This window comes from Gymnodraco acuticeps, unplaced genomic scaffold (assembly GCF_902827175.1).
Source record: "Gymnodraco acuticeps unplaced genomic scaffold, fGymAcu1.1, whole genome shotgun sequence".
Taxonomy (NCBI): domain Eukaryota; kingdom Metazoa; phylum Chordata; class Actinopteri; order Perciformes; family Bathydraconidae; genus Gymnodraco; species Gymnodraco acuticeps.
This window is the reverse complement of record NW_022991154.1, coordinates 1,135,498-1,144,717: the sequence shown is the minus strand read 5'-3', so window position 1 is coordinate 1,144,717 and position 9,220 is coordinate 1,135,498.

Genomic DNA, 9,220 nt, shown 5'->3' with positions numbered 1-9,220 from the left:
ATTGTTGAATAGAAAGAAAACGAGTGGTATCATCTTTCTATTTAAATCTTGGCAAGAACTGAATTGGCAGTTTTCCCAAAATGTCAAACTAATCACTCTCACTATTTTAATAGGTGGAAGCATTCCAGTTATATGTTGTTTTTATGAAAGTATTGATCAGCATCCAGTCAGACATCTTAAACCAAACATCCAGGATGACAGTATTCAAAATACTGTGAATTATGTTATTGTGACTGAGGCAAAGCCAAAATATGCGGTTTGATAAACAAACAAAAAAGGAAGCATGGTGTGTAATGCATTTATACATTCTCTCAATGGTTTGGGTAATATGGGAATCACTACTTGTATTGATGGTGTCCAAGTATCATTGTAAAGTAAAGGCAAGAAAATGGTGGGAATCTTATTACAGACATGTAACGTTATTGCATTTATTTGGCACATTTATTCTTGGACTATGCATGTCCTTGTATATGCTTTTGACCTTGTGTGTGCATGTTTCTTGCTATATTGAAATCTCCCTATGTGCATCTGCTGACTCTAGCCAGCGATTTTGCAGAGAGCTAACCCCTGGCAGTCTGATAGGAGGTGTAGCATTATCTCATTCTATTTCTGCCCCTGCCGGACTTCAGAAAGGATTTAATACTGAGGATAGGATAAGAAATGTTCGCTGGGGACAAATAAAAGTGTCAAAGTATTAGAAGTACGGAGAAAAAGGAAAGGACGGAGTTGGTAATGAGAAAAAGAAGGATTTGCAGAGAGGGGACAATGAGGAGAAGAACAAAATGAACGAGGTGAGGGTGTTAGCAGAGGCAGGAAGGGAAGGAATAACTAAAGAAGGAAGTTAAGTCAGAGCGCAAACATTGCAGGAAAGGAAGAGGGGGATTAGAGGCAGGGAGTGATTGAAGGAAGAAGCAGAAGGGGGATGGGTGGATGGACAGCGGGGAGTGATGGAGGGACTCAGCAGGTCAGCGTCATGTGAGCAGCAGAGGCTCAGATAATGCCCCAGGATTTCGGGCTCGGGGAGATGCAGGTGGCAGAGTTCACAGTGGGTGGGAGATAAAGCAGCGGAGTCTCTGCTGACGGCCACAAACTGTTATTTATTCCCGACTGGGGAGGAGAACTTAACACCGCCTCAACACATTTCCTCCTCCTGTGGCAGACTTCAAGTGCTTTAATACTGAGCTTCAAAGGTATATGAGTGATGAAACACCGATTTTTCCACCCTACTAGTAGATCAACAGTGTTATTCTTCCAGTGTTTTAACACTATTGCTATGGAGCTTTTGGTTTTTGTTAGGTTTGAGTGTAACATTTTCACAACCACCCAAATGTAGGCAATGTTTTACACATTGTTGCTATTCGTCAGATCAACAGTTGCTAAGAAGCAAGGCCACAAGGCAAGGAAGAAGATTGAAAACTAGCAGACAAAGTATGTAAAGCGTGTAGCATTAATAATTAGGGCTGTCAAGTTAACGCGTTAATAACGCGTTAACGCAAAAAAAAATTAACGCCACTAATTATTTTAACGCGATTAACGCATGTGTATTTTTTGTCCTCGGCCGCCCCGTAGTTTCAGAGCGCATCGAGTTTAAAATACCATCTACAAGCTGATGCTGACAACCCCGCTCCTGCCGCCCGCTTGTGGCAGACCACACTTCCACGCTCACCGGCAGGCACCGACTGGCCATCTGGAGGACCGGGAAGGTGTGTGTATGTGTGGCCCGAGCGAGCGAGAGAGAGACCTTACATGCATTGTTGTTGTTAGCATCTGGTGCTAGCTAGCTGCGCTAACGGATATGGAGCTGTTTAAATGAAAACAGAGGAGCGACATTTCGCCACAACTGCGCCGAGCACTTGACTTTATGCAGGAAGCCAGACAGTGGGACATTGTACGAAAAGTCAGCACACTCAGCACGGATAGTGCGCAACATGATTGCAGCGTCCAGGCAGCTCCCGTTCGAGCATATGCCTTGAGTTGCACAGATCTATCACACACACACACACACACACACACACACACACACACACACACACACACACACACACACACACACACACACACACACACACACACACACACACCATTTGTATTGTATTATTGTATGAGAGAGGTTCCAGGTTGAATTGAGGCGAATATTTGTAATGTTCAGAGGTTGTTGTGTTTAATATTCATGAGAATATTTGTCATTGTTCAAATGATAATAAACATTAGCATAAAGCATATTTGTCCACTCATATGTTGATAAGAGTATTAAAAACTTGGAAAATATTCCTCTAAGGTACATTTAGAACAGATCAAAAATGTGCGATTAATTTGAGATTAATCGCGATTAACTATGGACAATCATGCGATTAATCGCGATTAAATATTTTAATCGACTGACAGCCCTATTAATAATATTTGCATACAGAAATGGATATCTGAAAGTATCATTGAAAATGTTTAATGAAGAGAAAAACACATTGACTGAAAGGCAGACTTAAAGGTTTCACAGAATGACTTCTGCTGAATGTTTTACTTACAAGAAAACTCTATAGGGTACCTGATTGATAAGCCAACAGAAACATGTCTCTAAGTGAATTGTCATTTGTAAAGTTGGCAATTTTCTGGTTCCTGCCCCTCAAATGTTATGATTTGCTTCTTTTATCTTTGTTGTACTGAATCAAATCTATTGTGGGTTCAGATCTTAAGGTTTTAAGCAACTGACATGGGTTCTGGGTCATTTAATATATAACGAAGTTTTTACAAAAATGTTGTTAAATGTTTTCAGTCGTTTATACAGTTTTAAATGACTAGTAGCCTTAAGCCTTAACTGTGATTTTTAAAAGAGATATAAGATATCTAACAAGGCCTTAAGAGTAGATCATATTTCAGGACCCTTATGATATTCATACAATTAAATGTACCACACACCAAGTGACACTGGTCTAAGTTATTATTTTTTACATTGTGCCTTACACTGACTCTGCAGTGCCCTCATTCACTCTTTACATTGATTTAACTTTAAAAGTGTGAGTGTCTACATGACCACTAGATGGAGACAAATGCCTGGTTTTAACAAATGTACAGTAACGGCATCATTGGAAAAAGAAGCCACACAGGATGTTCAACTATAGTCATCAAACGGCTAAAATATGTATTACTTATATGTAATACTTTTTTTTATATCTATATAAACATGGTCTGTAATAGATATAATAATGGCATAGTAATTCAACTAATTATAGATATAATTTGTTATACATATTGGTCATTGTCATGATCTTAGTTTTCTGTGTCTGGTCCGTTTCCTTTTTAAATGTGAAAAGTATTCTCATGATGTGTTATGTCTGTTTTTACTTATTTTCTGTGTGTGATTTCCCATATCCAGTCCACCTGCACTTTATCCCCTTGAGTCCTGGTTTTCTGTTTGTTTGTTTGTTTGTTTGTTTGTATATCTGTTTTGTCTTGGTTGGTTAACCCTGAAAGTAACGTCTATCCTGTAAAAAATGCCTGATGCCGGCAGTCTCCTGCCTTTAGGTCTACCACAGCTTCACTGTGTGACAGTCAGTGCAGTGTGTTCAAGATTTCTGCTGACTGTGGCAGGCCAGTCAACCAGTCCACAGTTTGCAGTTTGACGCTTGAGCCAGGGACTTCTGTCTGAGTGAAGACAGAGGACGATATAATAGGAACCTGTCAATCTGACTTCCCATGAATCTGCCCCGGCTTCACGTCCATCAGTTACTGAAAGCTGTTTCACTTCTACACAAAGCCTTATGCAGAAACACTTGTGACATTGATTCCTAACACTGCTATGCTGCGGGTCAGCAGAGCAAACTCAACCAGGGATGACCAATCTGAGGGGCAGCATGCCGAGAGAATCACTAAGGGAAAATAAATGAAAACCCATTTAACAGCACACATTTTTCATCTTACAATCAGAAAAAAGAGAACAATTACAAAATGTTCAACCTGAGCAATAACAGTTTATGGCGAGTACGGCAAATGAAAGTTGTAACAAGCAGTAGCGCTGACCAAAGTGAGTAGAACGCAACCACACTTATTAAAAAAAACACATTTTATAAAGTCAGGCAACACTAACCAGCCTTAGTGTGATTCTGTTCGCTGTCATTGATCATTATGGAGAGCAGGCAGACGTTTTGTTTTATATTATAGCAGCTATCGATGGAATCAATACATGGGCTGCACAGATTGTCATGACTCATGTCCGACTATCACAAGTAGAAACACGCTGGCAAAATGTGCCGGCTTATGCCACAATAGGATAGCAACAAGTAGTCAAGATAGTCAGTTTAGCTTTGGTTGCTATGCTAACATCACCCATTTTATACCAGAGAAACGTTCATAACAGCGTTGTGATGCCAAACAGCGGGCAGCACTGCAGCGGTTGGTAAATGCCGCTGAAACACATTGATAAACAATGAACCACGGCATTCTGGAGAAAAGTACAAGGGTTGAGAAGTAGTTATTTCAAGGTTAATTTAGGATCATGCACCCATGCTGAACATTTGCTCTACAAGGCCATGTTATTTTGCAATCATACTCACTTTTTTTGTATAGTTATCAGGGTTTCTCATAAATTCTTCTAACTACGGAGCCCCTAAAGGGACATGAAGATACGCACGAGATACTAACCCGTTATCCCGACTTCAACCACAGAGGTGGTTGTTGAGTTCAATAACCAACTGGTCATGTGCTAATAAGAACGATAAGAGTGTTTAAGTTTATATCTGTGGATGAACTGTAGCGCATCTGATTATTATCTTCTTCTTTTTTTAACCAAAGTGTGTCAGCGGAATATTTAATCTGATTTGTTTCCACTCAGATGACTCATCTAGTTTGTCTTCCGCATGTCAGAACTACATTTTTGAAAAACCTTCTGATGGAACAAAGCTATTAACTACACTCAGTGCACTTCTGCCATATCAATTGGAATGGCCTGGAAATTGGATGGAAAATTGAACTTTTTAATGCAAAGACGAGTTCACTGTTCTTTTGGAGTTTCTCTCTAAGTTTCTCTGCCAAAGTACAGGTCGTCTAAACATTGGCGATCTTCAATCCGCCTTTAAATATAAATACATGTATTGCACTTTAAAGGTAGGGTAGGTAAGAATGGAGAAACCAGCTCGAGTAAGCTAGAATTTGAAAGTACGCAGCCGAAAACAATCTGCCCCTTCCTTCAGACTTCCTTACAGAGCCCCTCCTCCAACACACACGAACGCGCACGTGACCAATGAGGGCACGAGATAAGTTTGTGCACGAGATGGAAGGCTGACAGGCAGGTAGGCCATCCAGTTATTTTAGCCGGGCCGGCTAAAATAATTGGTCGTGCTTTTTACAGCGCCAAGGCTTCCACAGATAACAAAAACATATTATTATGTGATTGCACAAATGCAATTTACAATGATAACGGTTAAAATATAAATATGTTGTAGACTGTGAAATGGCAACTGTAGCTAGCAGCATTTATTAGTTGTAGCTAGCTAAGCTAACGCTAGTTCCATGAGTTGGTTTGAATGGCAGTCTTCCACCATTGCTTTTGCTGTTTTTTGTAATTACCCAAAGTAGTTTTGCATTTTCTGAACTTCCTCACATCCCTGATGAAAGTAATGTTCAGCAAAGCATACAATAACAAGGGCGTCACTCGCCGAACTTCCCTGAGGTCACGTGTGAATCCGCTGCAGCTACAACTTCTTGTATGGAAAGTTTGAAATTAACTCACTTCAGCTTTCTCTTAACCACAAACGTACCACTATACACAACGGTGAGAGCCCTGAGGGAATCCGGAAAAGCACCACACACACACCCTCATTGACATCCCCCACCCAAACAAACACACAAGTACTTGCCTTGTGTGTTGTAAATTTCCCATTATTATTTCCCATTGTTTGTGTCATAGAGGGCCTCGGACACAGGAACCATGTCACGCTAATTTACTAAATGTAATTAAGGTATAGAGAAAGTGTATGCACAAAGCAGACAAACCTGATCATCAGTGTCTGAAAATTAAGTTTTTCGAGGAATTTTTTATTTTTTTATTGTACAGGCTACAGACACAAAACATGGACATTACAATAACAAAATAGGAGACATTCCTATCTCAGACAAAAAACAAACAGAAAAAATAAAATACAGTCAGTATAGGTCACTTCAACATTTCATAAACAAAACGAAATAGGTTGACAGTCCAATATCATCAAAAGCACATACCATAAAATGGCAAGCATATTTATATGTATTGTTCCTTTTTATCCCACTCTTCGCTAGAGCTGATTGTTTCCCATTTCATGGTGTGTTGAGCCACCCTTTGATTCTTTGTGGCAATTATCCTTTCCAAAATAAATGGTGTTTTTAATCTACTTTTCACACACCTTAAATTCAGATTTTTCCTTGATTGAGTTTTAAAAATAAGTATTTTAGCCAGAAGAATAATTGTATTCATGAACTGTGAATAAACAAAACACCAAAGGGACTAAATGCAAAATCAATATAAAGTGTCTTAAGCAGGGGCGGATCTACCGGGGTGGCATGGGGTGGCAACTGCCACCCTAAAAAATAGCCTTGCCACCCCAGTTGGCATTTTTGTTTTGAAATAAAAGTTGTGGCTCATCGGACATTTATGAGAGAAAATCTCTAATGTCCGAGTGCAAGTGAATGCAGCACAAGACGCGAGTCTTGTAACCCCTCCCCCGGCCCTGGCGCGAGCTTGGAAATATGATTGGCGGCGATTTCCTTTGAACGGGGGGATTGCGCAAAACGAGAAGCATTCAGACCCAAGCAGACGGAAGGAATGAGGTATTTGCGGTCTCCAAAGACAGAGAAGAGACTGTCAAGTTTGGCTGTACTCAGCATTTAATCAAAAGGCACTAAAGCTGTTGATCTTAATCAGTTTGTGAGGCGTTTTGCTGAACAAGATGGTAATCGCGGAACTACCATTCAGCTGTTATAGGCATGCCAACTTGATGCTCTGCTCATGGATGACTCGATGAGCATAAACAACTGTTAAGATGATGACCTTGTTTGTGTGTATATTTCTTTTTCTTTGCGGGGGTCTGCCCCCAAAACACAGTTTTAAGTCCTTAGAAAGTCAAATAAGACGTAAAACTACACTGCCCAGCCAAAAAAAGCAACCACTTTGATTTAACTAGCTCGAAATATGTGCCTCTTCATGTTCCTATTCTCATAATACAGCATTTATCAAAATTAGGCCTTATCCCAGCTAATTTTGAAAAGTTATTTAAATCAACTATGAGGGCATCTAATGAAGTTCAGGCTGTAGAAAGAAAGTTGCATCATCTGCAAATAATGTTACTTTTGTTTGAATACCATTTGATCTTAAGCCTGTTATACATTAATTGTTTATAATTCTGATATAAAGAATTTCAATGCATAATAGAAACATATATGGAGACAGTGGACACCCTTGACGTACGCCTCTGGACAGGCTGAAGCTTTTTGATAAATATCCATTATTAACCAAAGTTTGTCGGAAGCCAACACAGACTTTTACTTGGTAATTGATTGCTCGGAAAGTACCGTCACTTATGCCCCTTTCACACCAGCGCTTTTTCAGCTCCGGCTCGGAGCTGGAGCTGAAAAGCGCCGGTTTTTCTTGTTCACACCGCAGCGGCGCCAGCTCTTAGCTCCGGAATTCGGTTCACTTCCAGCTCCAAAAAATTGTCGGTCTAGAGGCAAGAGCTTCGGAGCTAAGAGGTGGCGTCGCTTACGTCTCTCTTACGTCGAGGCGTGCAGGAAACTGAACATGGGTCGACTGTCATGCCTGCCTACAAGCAATAGTGCTTATAAAAACACTTTATAAAGACAGGCAACACTAACCAGGATTCGTGTGATTCTGTTTATCTGTACCTTACTTTGACCATCCGTTCACTGTTATTGATCATTGTGGAGAGAGGCAGACGTTTTGTTTTGTATTGTAGCAGCTATCGGATGGAATCAATACATGGGCTGCACAGGTTGTCGTGTCCGACTATCACAAGTAGAATCATAATAAAAATACGCCGGTAAAATGTGCCTGTAGAAAACGGTTTATGCCACAATAGGATAGCAATAGCAAGTAGTCAGTTTAGCTTCGGTTGCTATGCTAACATCACCCATTTTATACCAGAGAAACTTTCATAACAGCGTTGTGATACCAAACAGCGTCAATTCAGACTGACACACATTCACTTAGGCTAAGGGGAACTGGGGATATGTATCAGCTGCTTGTGTGAGTCGGACAGTGAATACTTTAGAGCGGCCGCTGCAGTGTGAGCTAACCGGGAGCTAACGGAGGAGAATAAACTCCCGTGGAAGAACAGCCAACAGTGCAGCGGTCGGTAAATGCTGCAGAAACACATTAATAAACAATTAACCACCGCACTCTGGAGCAAAGTATAAGGTTGGAGAAGTCGTTATTCAATTTATTCTGGCTTCGTGTGATTAAAAGCAACACGATCATCGACCCGACGCAGTTCCCCGTTATTGTTGTGAGCGCCGTAATGCCGTTGGGGAGCAAATCAGCGATGTAAACGGTGACGTCATGACAAAGCAGCGGCAGCACCAGTCGGGTGCTGGGCGGTGTGAACAGAGCGGGAGCAGAAAAGGGAAACCGGAGCTGAACCAGAAAAGCTCTAGCTCGGAGCTAGAAAGGGAAAAGCGCTGGTGTGAAAGCCGCAAAACTGTCTTTGCCTAACCCCCAGTGTTCTGACACCATAGTGTATTGGCACCCCCTAGTGGCAAAAGTCGGTACTGTAGCTTTAAGGCACCAAATAGCGCGACTCTACTTATTGTGTTTTAGTTTACACAGCAAAGCCATGCAGAGCACATCGTAGCTCAGTTCTATGCCACAGATCATTTTTGTTTTAATCCTTGGAGTAGATCTGTCTGTAAGTATACAAACTTACCTGTGTGCCAAGTTATGTGTTTCAAAAATGTGGTTTAATTGATTGTGTGGTTTCAATGTTTAAGATTAGCTATAAGCTAACTAGCTGCTAAGCTAACGGACATATCTCATTCTTAGCATAGGCTGTTGATTATACTGCACTCTATTTGCATTATGTTGCACATGTATTATTTCAATTGTGTAACTTGTGTTGTATTTTTCTGTTTATTCTTGCAGTTTTACCATTTCAAGCCTCAGTAAATGGTCAACTCAACAACTGTCTTCTGAGTCTTTGTTCGCTATCTGTTAAGCTATGCAGTGCGATGCATACGCAAGGGC